We start from the raw sequence: 16,094 nt of genomic DNA, 5'->3' as shown, positions 1-16,094 counted from the left end.
CAAGCAAGCAAATTGGTTAATTAATATCTTCACATGGCACACAGCCTTTAACATTCTTGCATTTACCTTCATTGCTTCCATTAGTCATATGAAGTGTCACCGTTACACCCACTGCTTCCCAAGGACAATTTCACCACATCACCTTTGATTTTATTTTTTTTTTTCCATGCATTCATTCATAGGCGGAGAGGAAGAATGAAACCTGCTTTACTTTGCCAGCGTGGAGCTATGATTTCATTATGCTGACATACTGAGTTGCAGCCATGTATCACAGATCTTTTTCCTGTCACCTCCCATGTTCTTACTATTGCCTGTCACTTTAAAATTAATTCATTGCTAATCGCTACTCCCCTGAGATGATACCCATATTCTTGTACTCACGAGGCACTACCTGATGCTTCATTTGGGGAGGATGAAGAGAGGGAAATACAAAACCTGACAATTGTGCTGTGAACCAGTATAATTAATATATCCCATATGTGACACCTAATTTAAACAGTATTAATAATGTTGTTAGCTCTTTGGTCAGAGCATTGCTTCTTCAGATAGTGCAATGTAGTCTACACAAGGGAGCAGAAAGAGGAAAGGAGTCAAATCTTCCTTTCTGAATTTGTACGGGATCTAGCACTCCCAGCTCTTGGTGGATGATTGGGGTGATTTGGCATTAACACCGTGTAAATCATTGTTATATTAAAGAGTAACCATCTTCTCTGTGTTATTGCCAAAGTCACTTTTGGTAGTTCTGCTCTGAGCCAGTCTGGGATTTTCTGAATCACAGAACGGTTGGGATTGGCAGGGACCTCAACAGGTCATCTGGTCCACACTCCCTGATCAAGCAGGATGACCTAGAGCAGCTTGCCCAGGGCTGTTCCCAGCTGGGTTTTGAGTATCTCGAAGCATGGAGTCTCTGCAACCTCTCTGAGCAACCTGTGCCAATGTTTGACCATCCTCACAGTAAAAGTGTGTTTTTCTTGTGCAAAGATCATGGCAGCATTGGGAAACAGGATGCTTGCGTGGAGCAAGGCAGGGTGTTGCATGCGCCGGATGGATAAGATCAGGGCAGAGCTCCTTTTTTGGTTGGCGCCAGTTGCTGGGCTCCGCTCCCTGCTTGCAGCATGCGTAGTGATGGGGAGCCACCTTATCTGTCAGCCCTAAGCAAGGAAGCCTCAAACCACAGCTGGGAACATTTTGAAACAGATTTTTGTCACCCAAGAGGAAACATCATAGGGGAATAACAGGCCCTTGTATCTGTAAACCAGCAATGATGAGATAAAGGCACCCAACTTGTCCTTTGTATATATCTAATAATGCAACAGCACCTTTAATCCCTTTATTTCAGGGAGGGGAGGAACAGGGGCATTTCTCAGTCTCAGCTCTTCTCATTATTCTGTTTCCTATGTGTACACCTATTTTTCAATAATGTGTGTATAGATATGTAGGAGGCCTGGAGGCCTGTATGCAAGTACAGAGAAGTAGGAAGTGCTAAAACGGTGATCATTAGTGTGGAGTTTGAGGAAACACAGTCACAAAAGTTGTGTGGAGCATATCGGGTACCACTCAGAGCCCACAGACATGGCACTGTAGGCTTTGCTGGACTTGGCTGATGTGTGACTCACGCCCAATTTACAGAAGCAAATTTTGACCAAAGGCTGCACCATTCTCTGTTTGAAGAATGCCTTATGCTTGCAGAGCAGTCCTAGAAAAACGTAGTGGAAAATGCCCAGAGAAGGCAAAACTGGTTCAGAAAGGGTTCTTCAGATGACAAGTTGGCTTGACCCTGACAGTAGCCATCAGGTAATTGATTGCCATCACTGCTCTCCTCACTAAAATAATAGACCAACTATTAAATATTTGTGGAGGAATGTGGGAGGGAGAGCCAGAAAATCACCCACAGGTGGAATGGGTTCATATAAAAGCTGCAGTATTCCAGATAAAATTCATTCACTTTATTTACTCCCAAATAAGCACCTGAATCAGCATAAATCAATACTAATGGAATCAATAAATGTATCTTAATTTAGTCTAGTTTAAAATCTGTTTCGAAAGAGAACCAAAGGTAGGCCTCAGAAAGCATTTTAATACACTGATGCATTAAATACTGCTGTTAGATAAATTCAGATTATCCTGGATAAGAGCATTTTAACACAGAATGAACACAAGCGGCAGAGATATAAAAGCAAAGAAACCATTAGTGCCAATTTCTTGGGAAATATCAAAAAGGATGACATGAGAAGTGGTGGGGTTGAAGTCCCGGCACCAGCTAACATTTGTATTGCTGCTGTTTGCCCTACACTTCTGCAGTGGTAACAGAGAGAGCTCAGCCTCCAGCAATGTCAAATAATATTATTTTATTTAACTTTTTAAATTTTACCGATAAATGAGAAGTATGTCTTGTTTTTCTTCAAAACTTAGTCATCTCTGACACACCTGGCACCACTTCTGTTTTGAAAAAGGTGGTATCATTTCCCAAATTGTAATGACTCCTGAATTCTTTGAAACCTAATTGCAGAGTGTGTTAATCTGTTTTTTACAGTGTTTTCTAACGCGAATTGGTGTCAGTTAACGTTTCTGCCCAGTTTGCAATGTGTGCCATCCAAAAAAGAAGTTAACATTAACATGAAAGCCAACCAAAAGCTGGACTAATGTAAAGGTCAAAAATATTATTAAGCATTAAAATTCTGAGAAGTCCCTGTTGTGCAGGAGATTGTAACAAGAAGAGGAAACAGCACAGCATGAGCGATCTCTCATGATAAAGATCTGGTGAGCAGAGAAGAGCAGAGGAAGTGGAGCACATATGATGATTCCTGTTACAGGACGTGGCCCTCCTCCTCAGGTGGTCTGCTCAGGGCTTTGGTTGAAGTATATTGGAATTTGGTTAAACTCAGAAAGAGTTTTACCTTTTTGCTTTTTTCAAAACCTGTGGTTTTATAGATACAGAAAGGCACCTGTGGCTGAAGTTGTCCAATCCCAATAAAGCATCCTCTTCTCCCCTGGCCCTCAGTGCACCTCAGACATGGCCTGCAAGGAGGTGGTGCCATATTTCTCCAGGATCACTGTCTCTGTAATGTGCCTTGTGTGTGACTGATACCTATTTTCTGAGACCTGGCATGGGACTACTAGCACTGTCCCATTTTGGCACCAAACAGGTTGGTACCCAATTGCCAGGACTGGTGACAAGTAGGGCTACAAAAGAAGACTCCATTCAGGCTCTTCTTGTGAAAAACTTTTAAGGTTTTAAAGTCCCTGTTGTTACTGTAACGCTTGAGCGGGTTTGCAATATTTAGACACATCACCTAAGGGATGAGCAAAAGTTGGTTAAATGATCTCAAATATAAAGAAATAAATTATTACGGCTCTCACTCAGTGCAATCCTCTGTGTACCTCCACCACGGAGGCTTGCTTTTTTGTGTCACTTAATGATTAGCCTCTGCTTTTATCCACAGGCAAACCTGATGGAAAAGGTAAGGGTGATAGAGGTCCACCTATGTCCGCCTGTACCATAGCTGTAGTTCATCCAGTAACATACAGATGCTGAGTCTCAGAGGGTGGAGTGAGATAGTACGACTTCTGAGGGTACCATCCTCTTCAGATACCCTACCTCAGACTGGACATGGGCTCAGCTCTGTGGGTGAGTGTGTAGCTGAATTTCCTACTCCAGTGGGGACACTGGCCAGATTACAAGGTGGCAGTCCTCCTGTTGCCAGCACATGTTGCTGTTGGGGTTTTCCAGCCCTGCTGAATTGCAGAGCAGTAGTGGGGACATTGGTGTTCCTCCCCACCCCCACCCCATACCCCCACCCCCTGCCATGAAAGCACAAGGAAGTGAATTGAGGAGAAGAGGAAAATGGTCACATTTTGCCAAGTTCATCAAACAAGTGATGAATAGCTGAGTGTTGCTCACAGCGGACTGGGTGGTATTTGCTAATTCACCTATGCCTGCAATATCACTGGGGGTAAGAAGAGATGATGATGCAGCAATATGTCATGAAAGGCATTGGGGAAAGCATAGTGTAAGGGGAAAAACCTGCTCTGTGCCCAAAAGGGAGAGGAATCACCTCGTGTATTTGGAAAATGCTGGTATATGCACAGAGGTGCAGGCACCAGCCAGGAAATCATGTCGGTTTACGATCATTCTAAAACTTGATTGACAAAAAAAACCAGGTGAAAAAAGTGACTCCACCACCTTTCCTCCCTATATAAGTTTTTATCTAGCTCCAGTAATAAGTTAGAAGCACAGAAATATAGAGCTGAAATGGACCTTAGGAGACCAAACAGTCTAACAACACCACACAGAGACAAGAATAAGTTTAACTCTCATGAAAAAAAAATAAATCTGGATATTTATTTGAGCAGTTGTGCAGTCTGTCTGCAGGGGAGATTTACTGTGCAAGGGGGACGAGGCCTATCTTCACTCTGTACTTGCTCAGGCCACCTTTGCAGGTGGAGACAGTAAATCCTTGCAGTGTGTGGTTGATCTCCCCAGTGCCCTGAAGGGTGCTCTGGTCCCTTGGTTTGTGTTTCCCCATTGCACCACAGCAAACATTGCTGCTGCTGCAGGGCAAGAGGGGTGAAATCGCCTGCCTGGCCCCTGGGAGAGGTTTGTATTAGAGCTGGGGTGCCCAAGGGTTGGGATGCCAGAACCAGGTACTTTCAGGTGCTGCCTTGCTAATTGTTCAGCACTCAGCAAAATAACTAGAAAAATAATTTTACAGATTGTATCAGAATAGTTTGTGTTTGGCTTGAACTGGTGCTTTATTCTGTGAGGACTAAACATGCAGCATTTTTAAAGGCCTGGACTTCTAAAAAATGTTGACATAATGGAGGGGGTTTAACTTTTTCTTCCCTTCCCACTCACCACAGAAGGAAAAAGAATAATAATTAAAAAAGCCTCATTTATGCCTGTTGTTTTACTTCCTTCCATGCTTTTATTTCTCCTGTTGCTTGCTACCTAGTGTTTTCTCTGCCTTTGGAGATGCTAGCAAAGAAGCAAAATGGGAAATGAAACGCTGGCAATGCAATATTTTCCAGATACATCTATGTTTTGCTGTGTGGAGTTGAAAAGGAAAAATTCAAACCCAACCCTGAGATGTTTCAGTTTCAGGCCTAAAATAACTTTCTAAATGTCTTGCAAGCACTTTGGGGCAAACTTTCTTGCTTTGTGTGTAAACAGCAAAGAAACTATCCTTTTCTGATCATACCATGGGAACCCCTTACATTACACTGTCCTATCAGCCATGCAGCTTGTTTGAAGATCCATGTGATTTGTATTCTAAAAAAAATTAATAATAATACTTTTTCCAAAACCAAAGAGCTTCCTTTTACCTCCGTCAGACAACTTTCTGGCAAAGGATGGGTTTAGGTTAAGAACCTGCCTCTGGTTTCAGGTGGCAGCTTGTCAGGCAGGATTTTATTTTAATTTTTTTTTTACCCCATGGATGAATGATTGGCCTAATTCAGGAATTCTAAAATTATTATTATTCTCTCTGGGCATGAGAAACACACCTGTAATTTCTCACGGAATATGCTTTGTGGCAGAAAAATTGCATTCCCTCCCGCACTGATGTGTGAAATGTATCCTTATGTAAAGCACAGCTTAGCTCATCTGTTTATTGCTCCATCAGACTCTGCAGCCATATGTAAACGCTTGGCGTGTTTGTTTGTGTGGCGGTGGTTAATGCTCATTAAGCGGAGAGACTAATAGCACTGCCTGGAGCCAAGCAAAGTGGAAGGCAGTTGCCGTACGAATTTCCTCAGCTTGATTTGGCATGCACGGGCGGTGCTTAACCTGCAGCACCCCTGCTGCTCCTCTTGCCAGTGTCGGCTGTGCGAGCTTGTGCCAAAGCCCAGAATGGCTTTATGAACAGCATCTCCCTGCACAAAAGGCACTGATGACAGTGGTGGGGGAGCAGTGGGCTGCTGATGATTGTGGGATAGTGATGGAGCCATCCCGGTAGTCCTGCTCCTCCCAGGTTTCCTCTGGTTTTCCAAGATGTGGTCCCTTCTGCCATACGCTGCTCCTCCCAGGCATCCTCTGCTCCATTTTATTCAAGTTTTGCTGGCTAATTTCTTCCCCAGCTGCTTCTTTCACACTCAAAGGATTATCTATGTGTGCCAAAATTGAAGGGGAAACTGAGGCACTTGGCTGTAGAGTGTGTCATGTGAGATATGTCAGCAGTAGTGTAGCAGTAAGTTATAAGAAAATATCACCAGGCTGACAGGTCAGAGGAAGATCAGGGTGCTGATAACTCTCTGCTCTCTCCAGACAGAGGATACAGGCCAAGGGTAAAAAACTGGCATAGCACCAAGGGCAATATGGATTTCCCCAACCTGTTTGCATCCTGTGCACTTAAAGGAAAGCTTTAATTAGGGAGAAAGATGAGAAGCACTTTGGTTTTGTTCCGAAGTTTGATTCTCAGGGTTAAACAAGCCCAGAACAGGTTTTTCCCCAAAAAACTGTACCTGTAAAGTTGAGGTGTCCGCTGAGCTGGCCCATATGTGTAAGCAAGTGTGAGAAAGGCTGCGATGAGAAGTGTCCACAGAAACAATGCCCAGGGATGTGCCTTTCTGAGGGCATCAGATCCCAGCTCTGACAGCTATGAAATCACCTTGTCAACTGTGCTGGGTGGATGAAATGCAGAACAGACCCTGCAAGGGAGATAACGTGTTAGGAGGTTATCAAGGAGCTGGACTCCAAATGGAGTCACTTGTTTCTAATGTTAGAATTTTCTTAGAGTCATCTTGTTTGGACTTGGCAAGATTTGAAGAAGGCTCGGTTTGCGACAGGAGTGATTGCAGGTGTCTGCGGCAAAGGCTGGGGTCTGACTTCAGGCAGGCTTTGGAAGGTAAATGTAGTGTGACGCTCTCTGCTGTGGCTGGAGGCTTCCCAAGGAACACTGGGGGACACAATGACAGAAGAGACTGGGGCATAGGCTGGTAGCAGGTCACTGTGTGGAGAGAGGGCTTGAGGTGCTGTGCATCACTTTGAACCAAGGGAGAGCTTTTCTCTAAGGTCCCTTGTGAAAAGAAGAGCTGTGGGGGTCTTCAACAAGGTTTTGGATGCTCGGGATTGGGCTGGGCACAGAGCAGGTGGATGTTGCAGGGGGACTGGCAGTGCCGTCTGGCCATGGCTGTGCCGAAGAGGCCAAGGTTTGGTCCAGGCACACACAGAAGGCCAAGCTTGGGTGAATGCCGTGCTAGTAAAAAAAAAAAAAAAACAAAACGGCTGATTAAAGAAAAGCTAACCAGTGTGACTGACCAGTGTGAGTGGGGATTCTGCCATAGATGGAACATCTGGCTTTAAGTCTCTTGGGGTAAAACCCATCTCATTTTTCTCTTGTAGAAAGGGGAAGATCTCAAGTCCACCAATAAAGACTCTGCTGGGTAGTCAAAGAATGCACAAATGAGGTCTGAAGTGGATTGTCCTCCATGCTTATGGTTAAGCAGGTGGTTAAAATGGAGAGTGTTAATACTAGAAAAACTAGGCAGTGCTTTCAGCATCCATGGGGTATTTCTCTGATAAGGTGTGTCTGGGATGTACAAAAGTGTCTAAGGGACTTGGGCACCAGAGTCTCACTCATTTTGTCTGACAGCTTTGGGCTTCTCAGGTTTCTGCAAATATTAACATAATTTGTCTGGTTGATAAGTGCTTATGTTCAAGTTATTATCATCAGATAACTTTGAGACTCACTGACTGATGGTGGCTCCATAGCAGAAGTTACCTTTTTGCCTGGATGAGTTTGTCTTGAGTGACAATTTCACCGGTGTACTCAGCAGAAAAGATGCATCTGACAGGTTGAAATTAGGTCTCATGTGTTTGGTGAAAATACTTTAACCAATGAGATATTGAATGAAAGTTTTTGCTTTTTGCTTTTTCCTTCTCGTTATTCCTTTATGGAAGGAGAATTATCATGCTCAAATTCTTAATCTGAAAGATTGACTGCCACATTGAGGAGTGAATCTCAAGTATGATGACATCCCAGGAGCACAGAGTTATGGGGCAGTGAGATGAAAGATACATCCATCCTCATCATTCCCTCATTAAAGGTTTCCTAGTCCTTTTGTTGAGCTGGGCAACTTCCCCTTGGTGTGATGCTTAAAAGGATCCTGTCTTGAGACATACAGCTCTTCCTACCCATTCACAGCCCAGGGAACATCTCTATCCACTCCAGGCTCAGGTTTCTGCTGTGGGGACCAGCCTCTTGGGAGCTCTGATAAGGCTTAAGGCAGCAGTCCTTCAGTCTCTTTCTCAAGAGCTTGACCCAGTAAAGTCAATGAAAGTGTAACCATGGCTTCTGTGAGTCTTAGGACTCACCTATATCTAGAAGCGCATCCATAAGGATTGACATACTGAATGCAAAGTAGAATAGCACTTATTCTGGAATAAGAGTTGATTTATTTTAACTTGACTTAATATATGTTCTTATTCTAGCTTAAGAGCATCCAGAAAAGCTCTAGTCAATTTTCAAGTGTCAACAAGCTGTTTTTCTTGGTCTCACAAACTCATCTTTGAAATGGGAATAACTTAGTCTCCCATATGGTGTTGAAAGCTCCTTCATCGCGGAAATCTCCTGTATATTCATACAAAATTTTAGAGGAGCAGGTGGAAATTGTCTGGCAATTAAAGTTAATGCTATGGAGCTAGGACCTGGCATGACATAGTCAATCTATTCAAAGTTCACATCTCCCACTGCCAGCAGTTGGTTACGTGACTGTTCATCTTGCTTCTCCTCAGGTGAGAAAAAAGTCCTTGAAGAGATGGCAAAATATTTCAGCTCATTTCCGATAACTGTGTTTGAGCAGGTGATTACATTTATCTGAAAGGAAATGGTTAAAAGCAGTTCTTTAGAGTTCTGGCTCTGACGTCATTCTGCAGACTTATTGGGGTATTAACAAAGAAAAGTAGGTTTCTGTGAATGCAGGAAGTGGCCTCCAATAAAGTTTACAAAATTTCACAGAAAAACGGACATAAAAAGGTCAAGACTCTCCTCAACCATTCATGTCTAATTTTATTTCGAGCAGCAGATTTCTCTACTCACTTAAAATACTCAGGTCTGAGCAATAATATAGGACTGTTGCCATCATCCTGAAGGGGAAGTGTTCATCATCCTCCTGTAGCAGCAGCTAAAGCTGTCTCAGTCACTGTTTTCCAGAATTGCATGGTATTTTCATGACCATTCTTAGCTGATGTTAGATCACCAATGAAACATTTTTCTCCATTGCAGAAATGGCAAACTTCAGGATATTTTTTTTGTTTCTCTGGCGTTTTTCAATTTACGCAGAACTAATTATTCTCATAACTCCCTGAAAGGGTTTGCTCAAACCTTCCAAACTAACTTGACTGGAAGCCCTGATGAACTACTTCAGAGTGCATGACTTGTAGGGAGGAATAAGCATGTATAAACAGCTGGTTTGGCTGGAAGTTGATTTACAGTATTGTTTCAAATATATAAAAAATTAAGCACAACACTCCAGTGAGGCCCCACTAATGGACAGCAAGATTTGCTACCAGTGTCTTGTAGACACTGTTCCTGTTTAAATTTCTCTGACGTTACAGTGAAAAGCATCGTGGCATTGCCATGATAATGCTGACATGCTATGAGAGTCCCAGAAAGCCTTCTAGGCAGCGTGGATGCTCACCCACTCCTGACTACAAGGTGGATGCACCACGTGGAGCAGATCACTGCACCTCTAACTTTTCACTCAGCAGCATCTGCATCTGCAAAATGGGAGCAAAGGTGCATGGCTGGTGGGGATGGAGGAGGTCCCATGGGGTGGCAAACTGTACTGATGGAGAGAAGTGCTTCAGGGTCAGCCATGAGGGTTTTAAGAATCAGCCTGGGGATGTCCTTCTAAATACATAAAACTGCACATTCACTTCACCATATGAGTAGTAAAAGTGGGTATGAGCAACCCAGGTGAGACCAGTTCCCCAGGGAGCAGATGCTCAGAGCATCAATAGCATCCTAGAGCTGTTTGGGGCCTGACTCTCAGAGAGCTGAGGGCTCTCTCCATCCTGCTGCGGCCAGAAGATGATTGGGGAATTCAGCACTTGGTGTGAGCGCTCTTGGAAGAAGTGAGAGTTTAGCTGGCTTAAAATTAAGCAATGAAAATTAAAAGGGAGCATGAATAATCTCAGCTGGAAGTTGGTGCATTTTAAGTACACAATAGTTCTCTATTGCAACCTGTGTAAGAGTTTGCTAATGCCCCCGATGTATTATAGAAGCTAAAAGAAATAGCTTTGCACAGTGGGATAAGCATGCATTTGACTTGGTTCCAGGTATGACAATAGCTAAGAGCATCAAAACTAGGAAGAAAATAGCTGCCAAAATTCCTGTCTAACTCTGATGATCCTGAGTTTCTACTTACTCTGTTAAACCCTGCTCCCTCATTCCTTTCTGATGGAGCTGAGGACAGAATTTCCCTTTGAAAGCATGCTTTTTTTTTTTTTTTTAATCAGCATTAATTGTGTTTTCTCTTTAGGATATGACAAGCATTGGAAAGAAAACTGTCTACTCTGCCTTCCTCTGCTTTTCTGGTAAGAACCATCGAGTACCAAGCACAGAGGACATATGGGATGGAAAGAGGTTTGCCCTCTAAGGCTCAGAGTGTGCCAGCAGACAACAGCGATACCTCTCAGACAATATCCAGGAAAGCATTTAAAAAAAAAAAAAAAAAAGGTTTGCCATTGGAAGTTACTGAAGGGATATTGTCACCTGCTCCTGACTACAGCAACTGGAAATATCAGACCAACTCTATTTTTCTGTCCTCCCTGAAAAGGACAGTGAGAGGCCAGGTAAGCCTTCATCACCCCTTGGCAAGAAAATATCTGTGCTGGGGAAATTGGTACCTGTGGACTGGATGGATGCTAGAAGATGTGCACTACTAGGCTACGGGATTCTTGTCTGAAATAAGCCCAAAGCCTGAGTGTTTGAGGTCTCCTGACACAGAAGATTAATATATTTTGGCAGCTGTTTACAATGGGGATTGGGTGTGTGCTGTGCAGCTGCAATGTTTTTTCTTGCATGCTCATGTAGCACGGCAACTGGAGTTTTATGGTGCTTTCCCTCTTGTTCTGGGAGGAACACCTTCCCAGACAGGTAAAGAATGCTTTGTATTTGGGATACCAACTAGGTATGATGATGTATAAAGCAAGAACAAAAAATATATCATCATAACTAGAGAAATATAAACTTCAGGCATTTGGGCACTTTCATAGTCCTTTAACATAACTTGGAAACAGATGGTTAAAAGTTGGCTGAGAATATTTACCCCTAGTCACAGATTAAGCATTATGCCTTTTTTCCCCATCAGGCTGTTTAAACTTGGTAAAAAAATTAGTTTTGAGTATGAGTTTTCATGCATAATGTGGGCTGTACACATTTTTTGTCTTCTAATATGTAAAGTAATTGCATTTTGAACAACATCGTAGATTTTGAAGAAAAATAACTTTTAAGTAGTAAATAATACTGCAGTAAAAATATACGGGTTTGTGGCATGTGTAAGCTGGACGCCACCTGTACGCAGTCCATAGTTTTGAAGAAGATACAGGGTTTTTGCCTTGTTTGAGTAATTTGATCTTGAACTGAATAATATAGCCTTTAAATGACCGTAGTGGTGATGTCTGTCTTTCAGAAATCCGTGCAGGTGTGCAGCTCGGTACTTTTGTACCCAAAGGCATTTCTCCATGTGTTTCTTGATAGGCTAAGACTCAAAAATGCCACACCGAAGTGCAATAAAGTTGCTTAGGGAAACTGAAGACAGCCTTGCCTTGAAATCCTACCTCCTCGTTGCTAGATGCCTCTGAAGGTGTATGTTATAACTGCCCTTATAGTTATAAACTGTATAATTTTAAGCTACATATAGTTATAAGCTGTAGTTATAATCTGCTTGGATACCCTAAAAACTGTAGAGGTGGAAAGGATGAAACGTTTCAGGAGGGCTTGGGCAGAAAGAGGAGCCCAGGCTTAGAGACACGTCTCCTGTTACGCACAGACATGCAGGAGGGGAAGACATGACTTGAAGAGAAGCTCCCGCTAGGTGTAAGGCAGGGAGCCTCAGGATGCTACTGCTCTGGTCCCAGCAGTAGTGTCCAGCTCCAGCAGTTGTCCACACATTTGCTATTATTTGAAGGTTTGGGTCTGCTTTGGAGTGAATTTTTAACATCAGTGCAGAGTGTAAGGGCTGCTGGTTCACATTTGTAAGCAGCATGTTTTGTTGATCAGCTGCTGTCAACTGGATCTCAGGGCAAAGGGGGAGGAGGACAAGCTGTGTAAGTTTGGATTATGAAGTCTTTTCAAGACTGTTCTGCTTCAGCCAGCAGTTTTTGTAGCTTTACAGCCAGTTTTTAGTGGGGATGGGGGAAATTTCTTCCCTTCTCACCCAAAGAAGAAATCTGTCGTGTCCGTAGCAAAATCCATCAGTCCAAATGTCCTCCCTCCTCCAGTCAGCTGCCCCCTGTCCAGCACATGGCTCTGGTATGTCCCAGCCCCTTGCTTGTCCTTCCTCCGCGCCTTTCCAAGGGGCTTCAGATTTGGGATGCAGGTCTCTTTTCCCCTCCCCTCTCTTCCTTTAGTGCATTCATCCCAATCCAACTCTGGAGCCTGGGGTGGCACTGAGGTTGGTAGAAGGAGAGTGAGCTCGTGCCCTTCCGGATGTCTGGCAAATCTGAAGTCAGACAGGTGGAGGGGAGGGAGAGATGATAAATGAGTCACATAAATGCTGTTCATGGTGCACAGTAAGTGCCACAGGGCTCCTGAGTAGATCTGAAAGCTTAACTCTGCAAGCTGCCTCTCCCAAGGCTGGGAGTAGCTCCCTTGCTCTCCAACAGCCCAAAAGCAGATGGGGAAGGTGGCATAGTCACAGTCATTATTTTATGACATGTCAGAAAAAGGCCTGTGGGAAGAAACACATGGACTGTACAGTTCTCTGTTCCAGCTTTTCACACATCCGTGTCCTTAGAAACACAGCCCAGACAGCTACAGCATCCTCTTCTGAACTCACAGCAACAGGTTCACAAGCTCTGATCCTTTGTGGACCCTCTCCGATGCTTGGCATTAGTCAGAGATGCAAGTTAGTGGTAACAGAGAAGATTTTGTTTTTTCCTGAGGTTAAATGTCACATTTTGTCAGCACTGGCTTCAACTCTAAATGAAGCCAAGTTTCTTCTGGGCAGTATCTGACACGCAGCTTGGCACTTGCTAAATCTGAAATTAAGATGCCACTTTGGATCAAAACAAAATCCTCATATATAAAGATACTATATTTTCTCCTGTAGGATACTGAATAGAAGCTGCTATTTAAAGGTGTTTTAGTGGGAAGCATCCATGGATGCTGATGGCAGCTCTCTCTGCTATCTGCCTATAGGATGCAGACATTCTTGTTCAGTTTGTAGATGCTATGTTCACATGCTAAACTTACAGATTGAGTTTTTCTCAGGCTTTTTAGATCTGTGACTTGCATTGCTCAGAGATTATGGTGCAAATCCTATTTCTTTTTTTGCAAGATCAGCACAATCAGGCCATATGATCTGGCTGTGCTCTGGACTGAGTGGCCACAATCTTCATCCTTGAGTACCACTATCTTGTGGCAGAAATTAAAAAAGCTTATTTAGATTTTGTAGGTGCCAGTCCCTGCTACCCAAAGACCACAAGGTATGTGCAGGAGTGTTTCTTTGATATGGATCTAACCAAACTCTTGAGGAGAATTCCCCTGGGGGTTGCAGTTCATACTTGACATTACTTACTAATATTTATTTTCGAATGCAACATCAACTCAAAGACAAGACTCTTAATATGGAAAAAGTATAATTCCAGTGAATTTGACACTGGATCTGACCTAGATTTCTGGACAGAAACTCCGATCAGTGTGAAGCAGCTACCCTGAAGTTCTTGCTCTCCAATTAGGGAGATGTCAGCAAGCGCACGCCTAAGCAGCGCACTCTGGTAAATATAGGGATGTTTTTATTAAACAGCTTTGGGATACAAAATTATTTATACTGACCTTGTTTTCCACCTCTTCAGAGGCCCAAGGAGAAAGCTGGAGACTCCATAAGAAGTAAAGCTCCTTCATTACACTGCTCCCCATCTGTTGGGTTAGGTTTTAGGGTCTTTACATGCATTCATCTCTCAGGGAGTAATGGGGATTTCACAGGCCAGAAAACACCTGAATGAAACTTCGTTTATCAATGAATGGTCTAAGAGTGCTTTCATGTATCATATGGACAGGAACTTAATAGCAGGTGAGCAGGGTGAGCAAGCTCGGTTTGGTTCCTTGTTATATTGCAGAGTGTGTAACCTGTAAGTGCATATCCAGAAGCACTGATGGAGGGGGGGTACAAAGTGGGACCTCAGGTTCATGTGCAAGGAAATCAAAGCCTTTGGGTTGTGGGAGGAGAGTGAGGTGAGGTAACCTCTCCCCTTGGTGTCTGTGACAATGATTTCCTAAAGACATCATATAAGGTTGCAATTCTCTTGAACAGTTGAGGGGATGACAGGCTGTAAGTACTCTGATGGTATAACCAGTGAGAGCAACACCTAAGCCTGGATAAAGGGTATGATTTTCCCAAGTGCTTAAGAGACTCATCATTTCCACTTCAAGTCCTACGATAACTTAAGGGGATGTGTTTCCCTTTTACATTTTCAGTGCCCAGTGAAATATTTGGTGGGTGAAAGGAGGAGCAATCACGTCTGAAATACAGAGCGCCATGTGCACAGTGTCACTGCAGGGGTGTGAGCCAGGTCCCAAAGAGCATCGGCTGGGCTGAAGGCTGTGAGAAGCAGCCTGGACTCCCCAGATCTGATGCAGCAGTAAGCGGTGCTTCTTGCAAGGGGTGGTGTGACAGCAGGCTTGACAGGCAAGTGCCTGTTCATTTTAATGGAACTATTTATTACCTTTTGGAAAATATAATTAAAAGTGAAATCACCCATTTGGCATATGTTATTGGCCCCACCTAATTAAAGTCTGCCTGGGAGAGAAGTGCTACAGCAAGCGCAGGTGAGATCCCAGTGAAATCCTACACCTGAAATGCCTTCCCAGGGCATGTGCAGACCAGGGGAAAGAAAGATAGAATGAAAATAAATAATGCTGGATGCAGGAAACAGGTGAAATGATTTCCTATTACACCTAGCGTGCTTCTCCTCATTGCTGTCCCCAGTGAACAGAGGCAGAAGTGGGGCAGTGCTTCACATGTGAGGTAGTCCCCAAGCTGTACTCAGAGCTGGCAAAGTCAAAATGAGTTTTTATCATCCTTCTGCACCACAGGGGCCCCGTGTAGCTGTTTACCTCTTGCCCTGCCACTGATAGTCTTTCAGGGATACTCTTGCAATTTCAGAAAGCTTGGTCAGTCTTTTGTAAATTGGAGGTGATTTCTCCAGCGCTTTTGCTTAACGTTGGTGTTCAGCAAGTTAAAACATGCCCTGAAGTCAGTTGCCGAATGCTAATTTTTCCCCATGCAGGGACAGGGAGGTGCATTCCTCTTTGCATGGCTGGGGCATGTGTGGGAATTGCAAAACCAGGCACCTTCCTTAGGAGAGGAGGCAGCTCTGGCAGCACTTTAGGACCAGCTCCAAACCTTGCAACAGTTGTGGTGTCTTACAGGAGGAAGGTCACTCAGAGTATATCAACAAGCACTGTCTTTGCAACCTGAGTAAGTCAGTGGGCACTGAGTAGCATCAGATCATTCCCACTGAAATCTGGTTGCTGGAGGCTATGCTGCTGTCACTGCCTGTGCTAGCTGGCTTACAGTAAGCCAGCTACTGCCTAGTCAAGATGCAATGACCTCTATGTGCTACAGTATTGATGTTCTTGACCTCTTTTATTGAAGGACTTTGAAATGAAGGTAACTCCTGAGTCCCTTAGAAATAGACCCATGTAAATTAGGAAATGGCATCTTCAAAAAAAAAAAATCAATATGCATCCCATGCTCTAGCTTTTCATACCCAACCTGGAACACATTATATGAGTTTAAATGGGAGGTGAAGCACATGGTGCAGAGCCATGCTCAGGGGCACAGAGCCCATCTCCATCAGCCCTTTCCTCAGCACCCTGTACCTTTCTGGGCCCAAATGCCATGGTGTTGCCCAGGCAATAGTGGAGTAG

Source organism: Phalacrocorax carbo, chromosome 5, assembly GCF_963921805.1.
Source record: "Phalacrocorax carbo chromosome 5, bPhaCar2.1, whole genome shotgun sequence".
In the NCBI taxonomy this organism is placed as follows: domain Eukaryota; kingdom Metazoa; phylum Chordata; class Aves; order Suliformes; family Phalacrocoracidae; genus Phalacrocorax; species Phalacrocorax carbo.
Note: the sequence above shows the minus strand (reverse complement) of the source record.